Below are 14,936 nucleotides of genomic sequence, written 5' to 3'. Positions count from 1 at the left end.
AGAGAAATTGACATCACTCAGGATATGTTTCATCCATTATGTCATTTCTTGCACATAGTTCCATGAATTTTATAAAGGTTGTTTGTTTTTTTTTTTTAAAGACAAAGACAGAGAGAGACAAAGACAGTTCAGTTCAAAGTTCAATGTTCAAACTTCAAACTTCAAATTTCCATCTCCCATACTCCCATTTCGACTTTCGTCATAATGCAGTCTTGACTCTTGACTCTTGAATGTTCAGCAATATTATTTCGTTTCACGTTTAGTTAACTGTACGCTTTGCTTTAGTGATGGCTTATTAACGTCACTTTTCTATAATGTTTACATATCGTGGATCGTGCACAGTGTTGTAGAGTTGCCATGCTGCATTCAACGAATCAAATAGAAAAGGCCTTACAGGTATGAAACACCAACATTTTATGTGTGTATTATTAATTATAAAACCCCCGTAACACGAAGTTGATTCGACTAGTTTTATTTAGGTTTCACGAAAAGTTGCCCATTATTATGCTGCTTTAAATCCAACGCCATCGAAAAAGCGACGAAAATTGAAGGCAGATGGCGACAACACGTGGCAGTTTACTAAAGGGATGTACTAAGGACGATTGAGAAGAAGAAGACGGAGAACGTTAAAGCTAAGTAATTCATTTATGGAAGAAATCGCATCATCAGAATTGGTCATGAAGTTGAAAACTGTCGTATTTGTGACGTTTGCTATGGAAATTTATGTCGAAACTGCTAACCGGTCTAAAAAGAAATAGCAACTACTGTTATTACTCGCAAATGAAGAAGAGAAACGAAAATTAGCGGAGAAAAAGGACCAGATAAATGAACGTGCGGCTTTCTTTTTCAAGTATGTTGGCTCATAAGAAAATTAGTTTCATTTTTTTATACATTTTACTATCATGTTCAATTACTTGTTTCAGGAAAGGTGTTAGTCTGAATAAAAACTGTCCATTTAACTACGGTTTCGATGCAGTAAAAGTATGCTGAAACTTGTTGCGCATCATCAAGATGTTCATTTAGCTCCTGAATATTTACTTTAGAACGCGGATTGGAAATAGCGTTAGAAAGAAGTTTCGGAAATCATGCTATGGTATTGTATTATATGAAACAGAAAGAGATATTGCTCTATTTGTTTGTTATCGAACTACATTTTATCCGCGTACTTGCATACACATTTTTTTATGTTATCAACCTAAATGATTTACTGCTTTCTACGGAATGCAATTGAGGTTCGTTAAGTTCTGTTGATGTTGATTGTTAATAAAATTTGCCAAAATATTCGAAAAATGCGAGAAAAAGGTTCAAAATTTTGAAAAAAAAGCATTAGTTACTTACCTAAGAAAATTTGGGCCATAGCTGTTTTTTAACAAAATAACAAAAATTTCAAAATTCATTCTAGCCTCAACTTAAGCCTCAGTCGCCGCACGAATTTTCTATATTTTTGAAGTGGTACATTTTGGTTATTGATAGGTACTGATGTCGTTTTCATAATATAATATATTATTATTAAGGAAGATTTTAAAGCAAACTTTCCTAAAATATAAAGCTGGCCTTGCCAACAAAATGGCGGCCACTTTGATTGACAGGTAAACCAAAATCGCATATTTTGCTTTCCAACATCATAGTGAGTACTGACGTAATAAATTTTGAAAATTTGAACCAAACAAACTTGGATCGAAAGAGCATGCAAAAATTTCATCGCTATAAAAAATTTAAAATGTTAAAACGCATTTTTTGATTTTTGGCAAATTTTTGAAAATCAAATTTGGGCCAAAAATGAGAAAAAAAAATCCAAATTATAATAAATTGACCTAGAGCTGAAATTTGGGATGTCCTCTATTTTGACCTGTCAAATTGGTTGGAAATGGTTTTGAACCATTTCGAGTAGTTTGGAAACATCTAGCAGATTTTTTCAAACTTCAACTTACCAAATGAAATTGGAAAGCCAAAATTGACTCCGCATTCTAATTTCAATGCGCCATCAAATCGATTGCAGATGGTTTCAAGTCATAGTGGAACCTCCAGTACTTTCCACAAAGTTACTGGAGCTCTCAGCAAAATTTTAAAACAATGGAGTAGGAAAGTACCAAGTGACCAGAAGTTACCCAACTCAATTAAAAATTAAAGTAATATATATGGCGAGTAAATTTAGGCCTATAGGAGGTAAGAAGGACCCTGTAGGAACCTATTGTTTTGTTTATACACATACACAATCACAAAGCTAGAGAGAGAGATTCAAATAAATATCCACCATCCAAATGATTAAAAGAACTGTAGTTTGGGGTAATATCAGCCAGCTAAAAAAAAAAAAAACTTGAAATGATAGGGAAATGAGAGCAGAGAACAACAGGAAACGTGAGAAATGACTTACCTCATGATTTTTTTAATCATATCCTCTATTTTGAGGTACGTCAAATCGTGTGTCCAAAGCAAAAATCTCTAGAATTTTTTCGTAGAATGATTCTGGGATCTGCACTGCTGGTATACTATCCATGTCTAAGGTTCTCCGGTTATGGTTTCACAGTAGTTGATTCTTCCTTCAGGATCAAACGGAGTTATTGAACTATCCATGACAAAGGTTCTCTGGTTGTAACTATTGAAAATTGCACCTGTATGAAAGACAGGCAATCCAACAACAGAAAGAATAGAAATGTAATTTTACCTGTATTTCAAAAAGTTTCACCAATGTTCAAAATGTTACAAATTCAAAAATTTAACTAATTTTGAAAATCTTTCCTAATTTTGATTTGATATGTTACCACTTGACAATTTTTTTCTCACTATTGATCATTACTTTGACTTTGGACTACTTTTTCCTGCATGCAGTGGTAATTGGAAAATAAATAAAAAAATATATAGGGATATGAACAGAGAAAGATAGATAGATAGATTGGTATAATGAGTAAATAGGACTAAATTAAATAAATTAGACAAGGTTTTCAAGTGCAAAGATGCGACTGTAGTACCTTAGTCCTTAATGCAAAATAACTGCAACTCAACACATTGTCCCTTGAAGAAAAAATATTGTGATATAAAATTTTTTTAAAGTAAGTATTAATTTAAAAAAGTAAATATAATTACTGTCTTAAAGTGATAAATTTGGACTAGAAAATGATTTTGTCTTGAAGTGACAATTTTGGACTACAAAAAATAACGTTGGTCTGGACTAAAAATTTATGAATAATTAACTTGGAAAAACATTTAAGATTATTTTATTACATGTACAAGAATAAGATTGAGTCTTGGTGTTCCCAGAGATAGTTGGATGATATTATGTGACAGTGATGTTGATGGTTCAGAGGAGCTTGGAGCTTGGACTCCCTAAAACTTGAAATAAGGGGGAATTGAGAGTAGAGAATAACAGGAAACGTTGGAAATAATTTACCTCATAATAATTTTTTAAATCATGGTTTCACATTGGTTAATTTAATCAGGCGACGCGGTAGCGCTGCCACCCCGCCCTCCCACGGTTTCAAGCGCGTAATGAACGCGTTCAACCGTAGGCGGCGCAACGCCAGACGGAGTTATATTCTGTAACTATTTCGTAATGCAATTTCCCCGAGTTTCAAACGCAATTTTCTCAAAAACTATGCGTTTATTCAAAAAACGCATAGATAATTTTATTCTTATTTTTCAAATACCTTTCAGAATATATAAGAATAATTTTTGTACGATAAAAATTCGCGAAGTTTCAATTGGCCATTTTTTTGTCATTTTGGCGAAATTGTTCTTCAACACTTACTCAAAGTTTGAAGGACTGGCCGAACCAATTTTGATGAAATTTGGAATATAGCTTTGATTTGTCAACCATTACTGACTAAGGTAAAAAAATTGTAAATTTTTTCAAAATTGACCCTGCACCCCCCCTTTTTGGGCCCCAAAAATTCTCAAAATTGACCCAAAATATCAAAAGGCACTTCTCCACCACAAACTTGATGTTCATGCAAAAATTGAGCTCTGTAGCCCAATTACATCACGCTTGAGTGGAGTCTAAAGATGCTGAAAAATGACAAATGTTGAAAAAACGAGCAGTATATTTATCCAAAGTACAATCAAACCAAAGCTGGGATAGATGTACGTACATCAAAAGGCACATCTACGATGTTCAAAGTACATTTGAACAAAATTTCAGCGTGATTTGTGCCCTATTCGAGGCTGTAGCTTTGTCTAAAGAAACAGTTAATTTGTAATACTAATTTTCGCTATTATTGATTCTTTAGACAAAGCTACAGCTTCGAATACGGCACGAATTACGTTGAAATTTTGTTCTAATATACTTTGAACATCGTAGAAGTGCCTTTTAATATTTTCAAATTAATGTGAGCTTTAATTTATGTGCAATAATTATTATTATTGCACATACACGTTCAATATCAAAATGTCCGTTAAATTTAAAGCACAACACGTGTTGGCGGCGTTGTATGCAATTGAAATGCGCTAAAATGTTGAGCAGCCTAGTGGCTGAATGATTTAAGCTTCCGCTCGCCACGCAGTAGACTCCGGTTCAAACCCCATCAGAATCAAAAATTTTTTTTAATTTTTAATTTTGTAAGCTGATTTTTTCAATATGATTTTTATTTACTTAACATGTTCAATTTTTAAAAATACATTGTAAAAAAACGTTTTTCACTTCCTAAAGTACAAATTTTCTTTTGCCCTTGTTTTTTTTAAAAAAGTAAACATGGAAAAAATTTCATTATGCAAATTTATTTAAAACAAACAAGATACATTTTTTCACCTGAAAAAACATGTTTTTTTTTACTTCTTGAAATGACGTTTTGCTTTACTTTGTTCAGGTTTGTTTGGTTCTCATTTTCAAAATTTAAATTTTTAAAAAGTTGACATTTAAATTCCAAAATTTTGAAGCCAAAAAATGGAACCTGAAAAACACATTGTTTTTCACCTCTTGAATTTTTGAACGTTTTTTCACTCGCTTCACCCAGTTATTTTTTCTATCCTTTTCCTAAACTAAAAAATTCCATTTTGAAACTTCAAAAAATTCAAAAAGGAAAATAATAATTTTTTAATAAGTAGGTATTTTTATCAATTATTGGTAAACTTGTCATTTCATCTCTCATTTCATTTTAGAAATTTATATTCGCTATTTGTCATTTTATTTGACAAAATTGAAAGTCTTTTTTTACTGATCGGCGAATTTTTGCGCAACCCCTTCCCCCATCACCCTTGAAAACCCACTGTTTTTATTCCAGTCAGTTTAATGACAAATGTCCAGTAATCTGTCCACTCTCTGCATGCTCCTGCCACCAATGCTATTTTCATTTATTAGATTGAACACTTCATCACAATAATATAGAAAAAAAAGTACTGATATCCTCCAAAAAAACTCTTCAAAAAAGAATTACACCCCGCCCTCTCCACGATTCCTAATGAACCTACTCCATGAACAAAAATTAAAAATTTCAGTAAGAAAATGTTATGATATCATGGTGGAATCCGCCCCTAAGAAAAACAACCTACCACTTCACCATTTATTGTATAAGACAATCTATGAAACAGCTAATGAGCCAAAAATTTGGGCGGACAGATCCCTCAAATAAGTTTAGTAATCTAACTTGACTCTGGAGTGTGGAAGATTTGTCAGCCCCCAAATTTTTGGCTCATTAGCTGTTTCATAGATTGTCTTATACAATAAATGGTGAAGTGGTAGGTTGTTTTTCTTAGGGGCGGATTCCACCATGATATCATAACATTTTCTTACTGAAATTTTTAATTTTTGTTCATGGAGTAGGTTCATTAGGAATCGTGGAGAGGGCGGGGTGTAATTCTTTTTTGAAGAGTTTTTTTGGAGTTCTTTCTTTGGGATCAAACAGGGTTATTGAACTATCCATGATGAACATTCTCTGGTTATAACTATTGAAATAATGGCACTTACATGAAAGGCATGCAATTTCTTTGATTGCCTGCATGCAATCCAACCACAAAAAGACTTCCGCAACCAATATAAATGAGCCTTATGGTGTATTCCTCAATTGAGCAATCACATTCGCTACTGACTGATGACACAGGAATTACTAATAGTTCTTTAGAAAGTTATGCCAGCTCATTGAATTTGTACTTGTTCCAAAATTGTATTATATTGGTTTCTCTTTCTTCACTTGTCTTCAGTTTCACCTTTTTGAAGGGTGGCCTAGGCTGGTTATAAGGTATTCTTTAAATTTGATGATCATAGCTGCTGATGAATTTATATTAATCAGTGGAAGTTGATGAATGTTTTGATTTTTTAGTGGGAACTGCTGCAGGAGGGGAGCTGTCTAAAAAAGCTTATTCAAAATTCCTTTAGGCGCAAAATTTGAGTTAGTTTTCATGAACTGTACTATTACTATTAATCTATTCTTTAGGTAATTCTTTCACCATTCCTTTCAATTTTTTTTGCAAATGACTCCAACATCAGCATAATATTTTTCACTTACAACTAAACCCATGTAATAATTTCCATTTGGTCCACATAAGTAAACAGAGGGAAAATGATTTACCGGCAGCTTCAGTTTTCAGTTTGATTTCATCTTTGGCATCATCAATTTTGTCTTGTAAGGTTTCAATCAGGCTATAAACATATGGCACAATTAAACTGATGTATTTTGGTGCTCTACACTACCTACATGAGATTGAGCGGTATGTACACTATACGTAAGACACCTTTCTACATGCGGTGTGAAGGCTGAATTTCTTATAGCAATTTTAATAGGGTTTCCCAAGGCGGGGCTCTGGGAACCCTAAAAATATTTGATCAAACCCAATTAACCAAAAAACAAATATAATTATAAAAAACTTAAAATTTAAATCATTAAAATAAGTGTAATGTTTTGGCTCTTAGGCTATGCACTAATTGACTAGTAGCAAAATGAAACAACTTTTACAGAATGGAACAAAATGGTGTAACAAAATAGTTTTGTTGAAAGAACAAAATGAAACATTTTTGTTTCATTGTAAACAGCCCTGGTTAATAAATTGAGCTGGGTCAAAAAAATCATAAAATGTTAGAATAATTACTTCCTGTTTAAGTGTTTATAGTCTGCTTGGCAATGTAGATAATTCTAAAATAAAAGTCAATCAAATGATAAATTTTGAAGCTTGAAAAGTAATCAAAAAAACAAACTTTTCAAAATTGGAATATATAATTACTTTTATACTATCAGCATGAGCGCCCTTTCCACAGAAATTTTTATACACCCCCCCCCCACCAAGCTGGAATATAAACATTTTACAACATTGAAGAAACTATTAGTAAATATTTATTTTTCTAAAAAGTAAAAACCTAACATAAAAGTTGAATTTTTCAAAATAAATTGCATTTTTTTTTAATTTTCTCAAAATTTTTGCACCCTAAAAATTTGCCCACTAAGCTTCAGCTTAGTCAGCTTTTAGGGTAAGCTGGCGCTGGTGGACTATGTGACTACCAAATACCAACCAAGGTACAATTTTTTCAATTTTTCTGAAAAGTGAAAAATTGTTAAATTACACATAAAATGATGTGAAACAAAAAATATTATTTTGAATGAAATTGCATAAAACAATTACTGTTGTGTGTAACACATAAGTGCACATCACATTTTATACAGTACATAAAAGTTTAATGGATACAGCTTGTATTTTTACATCTTTGGGCATTTTTTAAATTTTTATATAAGTCAGACATGTGGTTCACTTCCATTAATTCGAGCAGAGATGATAGGAGGTACTTCCTTTTTACCCATAGGTATTCCTGAAATAGGAAGTAGTGTAGCTAATTTTTCAGAATTCAAATCTGACTCAGTAAGAGTTCTTTCCCATAGATGGCCAACTTTTTGCTTTATGGTGTTTACTTTAAGCTTATTTGCGTAAATTAAAGCTTCAGCAACTTTTTACCTAAAATGGATCAAGTCAAGTTATTTTTTCTTAAATACCTGGAGCTTCCGCTTTGAATCTATATTCAAGATAACTATTTGTCACAGCCAGATCTAGTGGGTATGTGAACATTTATAGAGTCCATTTACAAGAACGTGTGAAGGTCTGATATAAAAATGACAAGAAATCACGATTCTAGGGTGCATACAGCTCCGCTTATAACTAAAAAATTGAACAAATTAGGATGAGAAACACCAGAACACCTTCCTTATAATCTAGATTCGACACCTTGTTGATAATTATTAAATTGGTCCATTGATATAGGCACTGAGTAAACAATATTTCAAAAGCAATAAATCAAGGAAAATCATTTTTGCGCAAATGGCCACTTGAACCACTGCAAACTTTTTGCAAAAAAAGAACCATGAAGCTCCCAAATAGGTGGCAAATGCACATACCTTATGAGAGAGACCACCAAGAATAACTGTACATAATTTTTACTCTGTAGGTGTATACAGTGAAACCGCAATAAGTGGAAACTCAAGGGACCAGAAAAAGTTTGTGCACTTATTGAGTTTTTCACTTAAAAGGGTTTGCACTAAGCAAGGTTATTTTTTCGCAATTTGCACTTATCAAGGTGAATAAATCACGCGAGTCGCGACAAGTACCTCCTTTTTTTTACTCAATTTTGATGATTATTCATTTGATTTTACGTTACCTACATCCATTTTCTGCCAACTTTACCCGTTTTTTAATTTTACACAATTTTTTTTTGGACATTCTACTATTTCAGTGTAAGTGTTGGAGGATTTTTTGAATATTTTCTACATGTTTTACTGAATTTTTCAAATTTTTAGTCTAGTTTGAATGATTTTCACTAAAATTTCGCCAAATTCATTGCACTTATCGAGGTACTGTTGCAGTTATGGGGGTGAACTTACATAGTAAATCGACTGTAGGGACCGAGGATTAATTTTGGTTGCACTTAACGTGAATTTTCACTTATTGAGGTTGCACTTATCGAGGTTTCACTGTAACAAAATTTTTTATGGAAAACTTCAGGGTGATATATGAACTCCCCTAGTATAAAATTATAAATATTATCAAAACTCATTCTGATTGGCTTATTCTTACATCTTAATTTGATTTTCCGATTCTTATGGGAACTGTTAAGTCAGGTGTGAAATTATTACACCTTCTGGCTTAAGTCTGACTTTGAGCCAAAAATTAATACTATACATATATTTGTCATAGTGAATGAAGTGGTAGCTTATAAAAACATAACTGGAGCTCTGTAATGAAAGACTTCAATTGGAATTTCAATAGCCTACCACTTGGGATAATGTTCTCTGCAGTTTTAAATGCAATATCAACTTACTTACCAACTCTCTCATAATGTCAGTTATCTTTGGTTCTATGTAAATTCTGGAAGAACCAAAACTACATACTTTTCTGTGCATCTTAGAACATGTTGAGCCTTTAGTTCTGACAGAAAATTTGGAAACCAAGAGTTTGGATTAGCTTGTTTGTGAAGAACATTATATGTACATGGCTTCCACATTCTTGAAAAATCCTCTAGGCTATAACTTCCAGTGAACTTGTTTTAATGAATTTAAAAATAGTACTTATATAAACAGAATTATTTTCATACAACAATTATTATTTTTTTTGAAATCCTTCATTTTTATACACTCAAAATGTGTTTGATATTTCAATTTTGACCCTATTGCCAAAAACTTATCATGTATTATCTTGAGGACTTACAATATTATAATAGTCATTCAACTTGCAAAATTATTCTCAACTCATTTTAGTTTGAAAAATCATTATTAAAACAATACCTACTTCAACTACTTACATAAAAAAAATAAAAATTACTTACTACCTAAATCTTGGTAGGAAAGATGTACTTATCATTTGCACCAAATAAATTTACGTAATTGATCTAAATCATGGGTGAAAGCTTAAGTAGCAGATTTCCCATGAATAACGAAACTTCCAAGCTCATGAATTTCACCAATTGCATCAACGCATCTACAAATTTAGTCACCGCATTTTTACTACTTGACTTGTAAAAAATGGAAAGATTTCTAGTACCAGCTAAATATCTCTAAATACATACATTTACTGTACTGAAAAATTTCATTAGCAAACCTTCTCTGAAATCTGCTCAAATAATTTACTGGATACATGACATCCGGACAAGTATTTCTCGCTACATACATTAATCCTCCTATTAAACTTTTAAACTTGGTACTTTCATTATTCTCCGAAACCTTGATACTCAAACCTGGTTCCATAGGTGTCGTCTCCTTCTGACAACCTAGCATACCAAACCTCTTTAACAAATGATCAATATAATCTCCTTGATTCAATAAAATTCGACCTTCTTCCAACTTAATGTTAATCCCTATTAGGAAACATTTCTGGTTTTAAACGATCTTGATTTTAAAATTATTTCTTAGCTGTTCTAATGTCTTTTCAAGAAATACGCCAGAATTGTAAGCAATAAGAATATCATCGACATAGATAACTAGAATACATTAAAGTAAATAGGCTCATGAAAGCTTAATTTGACAAATTACAACACCTCAGAAGTTCAATCAAAATAAAAAATCAAGTTTAATGTTTGATTAAAATAATTAAGCTCAATGTTACTTAACTATATGACAACAAACATAACACCTCCCTCCCCCCTACAAGGAAATTTTCTCTGAAAGAAAATTACAACATATGAGGTTCAATTGATGTACAAGTCCTCTGAGTTTGTATCACCAAGGCCCTGGTTTGGTTCTGGAACCTTTGATGTGGTTACCTCAGGCTGAGACAGTGCTTGAGATGGTGCCTGAAAGACCTCATCTGCATGATTGTGTATTGTCACTGAAGGAGTTGGCTCTATTTCCAAATTGAGCAACTGCCATATTCATGGCATTTTAAATTGAAATGTTTTAAAGTGAGGAATTACGGTATTTTCTACATTGGTGTTTTGTGTAATCTGGAGTTGCTCCACAGCTGTTGTATCGACTCACAACCCACTCAAATTCAGTCAAGTTCACAGTTATCGACTTCTCAACATCATAACCGTAATTTGTCAGGTCTATCCATGCGGATATCAAGCATGTATTGGTCTTTGGATCTCTCAGATCCCTAATGCAATCCAACATTTCTCTAGCATCTCTCTTATGCTGCACATAATGTAAATAAGAGCCATCTAAGTACTGTATTATGGTACTTCTAGCAACCAGCTTTCTGTCTTCCTCATCTTGTTCTAGCTCTGGTAGAGTGTCAAATTTTGAAGTGGTTGTTGGTGGGATTTTATGAGACATATCTGCATCCCCCAACTTCTGTATTTTGACTTGTATGCCAGCCTGCCAGTTCAATAATTCAATGAGTAAATTATTAGTCTCTACCATTCAGTTAGATATTTGGTTGATTTATAATGATACATTTGTTCTTGATAACTCTAGCTGTATCTGCAAATGTTCTCCATCACTTTTTACCTTTGCTAGGTTACCCTTTAATTTGGTTAGGATTTTCAGTGTTTGAATTATGGCAGAAGTCATGAATAATGACTGTAGTTGTCTTTAATAAGTGAGTTCTGGTTGTTTTCAAGTTTCTTTCTGTATAAAAGGATAAAGCAAACAACAGAACATACAACTTGGCATATATTTAACATTTTTGGTTTATTAATGTGCTCAGAGAATTTGAGGAGCTCATTGCAAAAGTAGCTCTTGTCACATGAACCTATGCAATCTCCAAAGCTCTCCCTTGAGCGTACCCAGTATCATGAATGTAAACTCTATAAAGCAATTCCTCTCAGGGCTACTCAGGGTAGACTAACTTGATGGTCATTTCATCATTACAACATGATCTCTGCAGTTGGCAATAGGTGCAATCGAGTAAAACGTGTCTAAAAGTTCATGTGACAAGGGCTACTTTTGCAATGAGCCTCCTCATTTGATAATTATGCTTGTTTCATGCAAGCATTGAGAAACGGAGTAAAGAAAATAAAATGAAGAAACAGAAGCAAAAAAATTAAATTTTAATGAAGTGATGTGATCCTATTATAGGATGAGTGGACTATTAGTGAACACGGATGCACAGTGTAGCAACGTGGCATTATAGGGGTGTAGGTGGTGTGTTATTTAGATGGATACACTGTTGTGATAATACATATGATGAAAAATTGTTGAATATTTGATTAAATGTTCTCAAGTTTTAAATAAATTACAAAAATATTGAACGCTGAAATTACAAATAGTTTCAGTCGAAAATTGTTCTCAAGTTTTAAATAAATTACAAAAATATCAAGCGCTGAAATTACAAATAGTTTCAGTCAAAAATCACAAAACATTGAAAATTCACAAACATTAAGAGGAGACAGACAGAATTTCTCAATCATCTTCATCCTTATCAGTATCCGCAGTATTATTTTTACTTTTTGTTGAGTTGAACAGCAGTTCATGACAAAAACAGTGGTAATCTACAGATAATACAGGGACAGGCAGTAATGACTGGAGATAATCATAAGTATTTCTTCTTCGTTATCAGCAATTGGCTGTGGTTCAGTTGAGGAAGATCATCATTGGGAACTGAAACAACAGCTGCTTTAGAATGGGTACTGCTTATATTTCTCAATCGCTGATAGTTTGCTTTAAAATCGGTTTTGAAAAAAAACTTTGTCAGTAGGACAATACTTCAAAACACTGATATCATTAACCTTTTCTTGATTTACTAACGTGCTTCGATGCTTTTGATGGTCAAATGGAATTGAAGAATTGCACTTTTTCAAAAAATGTTCTCTGCAGTTTGAAATGCAATACCAACTTACTTCCTAACTCTCTCATAATATCACTTACTTTGGGTTCTATGTGAAAATTCTGGATGAACTAAAACTACTTCTCAGTGCATCTTAGAATATGCTGAGCCTTTAGTTCTGACAGAAAATTTGGAAACCAAGGGTTTGGATTAGCTTGTTTGTGAAGAACATTATACATGGCTTCCACATTGTTGAAAAATCCTCTAGGCTACAACTTCCAGTGAACTTGTTTTCAGGAACCTGAAAAAATAATAGGCACTAAAAAGTAGAAAATCAAGGTTCACTTACCAACTCATATTCAATTCTTGTTTTATCCATAAGGAGTTGATCTCTGTGTGAGTTCTAACATTTGTAAGTTTTCTATAAGGTAAAAACAACAAAGAAAGCACACAATTGTTAATCTGAAAAACAATGGTGAAAAGTAGAAAGTGGTAATTCACTTAGCAGCTATTGCTTGGTTCATTCTAAAAGTCGCAAAAAGGCTCTAAATTTGAATTAAACACATATTAACTTTTAAAACTTTATTAAAACTACATAAAAAACATTGCTCAACAGTACATAAACTGTATGATGAAATACAAGGATCGTAACCGAAATCTAACAGTTTATTCGACGCAGGTTAGGCAAATATTTGATACAAAAATACGTAAAGTACTTTGACACAGAGTTGCCAAACAACAGCAGCTCTTAACCAACTCTTGTTTTCTCAATAAGAAATTATTCCCTTTCTGATTCTAGTCATTCTACTTTTTTTCCTAATTTTTTTATTTGATCTTCGAGTGAACTACTCTGATACCATGTCTGTGATGAGATGGACTTTTCAAGATAATTGAGAATTGTCGTATAGGTTGCTACCTTACAAGTACAAAGAAATGCTCTCTCTTGGCCAATATCCAAGACAAGTACATACATTAACAAAATCATTTTTATAAAACAATTAATTATTATTTTTTTTTAAAAAGTAGATGATCTTTTCTACTAAAATGATATGTTACTACTTACTTCAATAATAGGTTGTTCTTGGCCATTTGGTTACAAAACTATGAATTTTACATTACTTTAAAACTACAGATACCTAAGTTATTTTGAACAAATTCAATACATGATTAAAAACTACACTAAGTTTAGCAATATGAATTTAAAAATAGTACTTACATAAGCACAATTATTTTCATATAATTATTATGTTTTAAAAAATCCTTCATTTTTATACATTTGAAATGTGTTTGAGATGTATTTCAATTTTTACCCTCTCAATGATTTAAATTGGAAATTTTCTATGTACCTTTCACCCATTTTTTAATATTAGATTTCAGTACTTTCCTTTTGAAATAGATCATATGAATTTCAATTTCTAAAAGAAATCTGAACTGGTATGCTGAGATGCTGTTACTCAAATTTCAATATTTCCACTTGGGTAAATTATCTAGAATTTTTAAATTTTATTAAAAGTTGGAAATTTTTCTAGTTCAGGTGCTTCTAGCTGAACATGTGGGTAGGTTATTCCGTGTCAATTCAATCTACAGGTTTCTGAAAATGTTTAGGTTTTCAAAGTTAAGCTTTTTTACAGAAAGATAAAATTTCACTGTGATGAAAAAACTGTTGAGACTCCAATTAAGTATTTGAAAAAATTTCAAATAAGAATAAGGATCTCTGATTTTTGTAAAATATTGCGTTAAAATAATATTGTTTCAAGTGTTTGTCTGTTCCTTGAAATTGCATACACTGAGATTAAATGACTACCACTAAATTACTATGTTGTACTTACGAGTAATACTTATTATTTTGTTTACAATGTTGATTATAATTAAGAAAATCAGATGTGAAAACATGAAAAAAAAAATAAAAGTGATAAATTTCTGTTGTGTTCTCTGTTTTTCTCTTCATTTATTTTTTGAGGTGCTAGAGTGCTACTCATTCTAGGCCCAATAAAATATAAAAATGCGGCACTGCCATTAGCAGCAGTTCCCACCTGTGAAATGGAGAGGGTCGTGGATGAAATCTCAAACAGATCTTTTCTGTGGACTGGACATACTCGTATTATCAAGTAACTCAACATCAATGCCTCAGATTACTAGATCTATTGCAAGCATGTTGCTAGTAAAAAAAATTATCATTTTTCTGTGTGGATGTCAAGTGGTCCAAATGTATCAATTCCACCAGGGGCGTAGCCAAGGGAGGGGGCGAAGGGGGCCATGCCCCCCCTTGAGAGCGAAAATTTGAAAGAAAACATGCAAAAATGGACGTTTTTTCGTTGTTTGGACCCATT

At 32.4% G+C, this 14,936-nt stretch overlaps 1 long non-coding RNA gene across 1 annotated transcript; it reads left to right on the top strand.

Moving 5' to 3' along the window:
- The first annotated feature begins 88 nt into the window (after positions 1-88).
- On the top strand, positions 89-14,528 carry LOC135847894 (uncharacterized). Its single transcript, XR_010559266.1, has 3 exons — positions 89-396; positions 480-850; positions 924-14,528. It is a non-coding gene; the product is annotated as an uncharacterized LOC135847894 (long non-coding RNA).
- Positions 14,529-14,936: the final 408 nt, after the last annotated feature.

This window comes from Planococcus citri, chromosome 5 (assembly GCF_950023065.1).
Source record: "Planococcus citri chromosome 5, ihPlaCitr1.1, whole genome shotgun sequence".
Classification (NCBI taxonomy): Eukaryota; Metazoa; Arthropoda; class Insecta; order Hemiptera; family Pseudococcidae; genus Planococcus; species Planococcus citri.
Note: the sequence above shows the minus strand (reverse complement) of the source record. Positions and strands in the feature narration are given on the sequence as shown.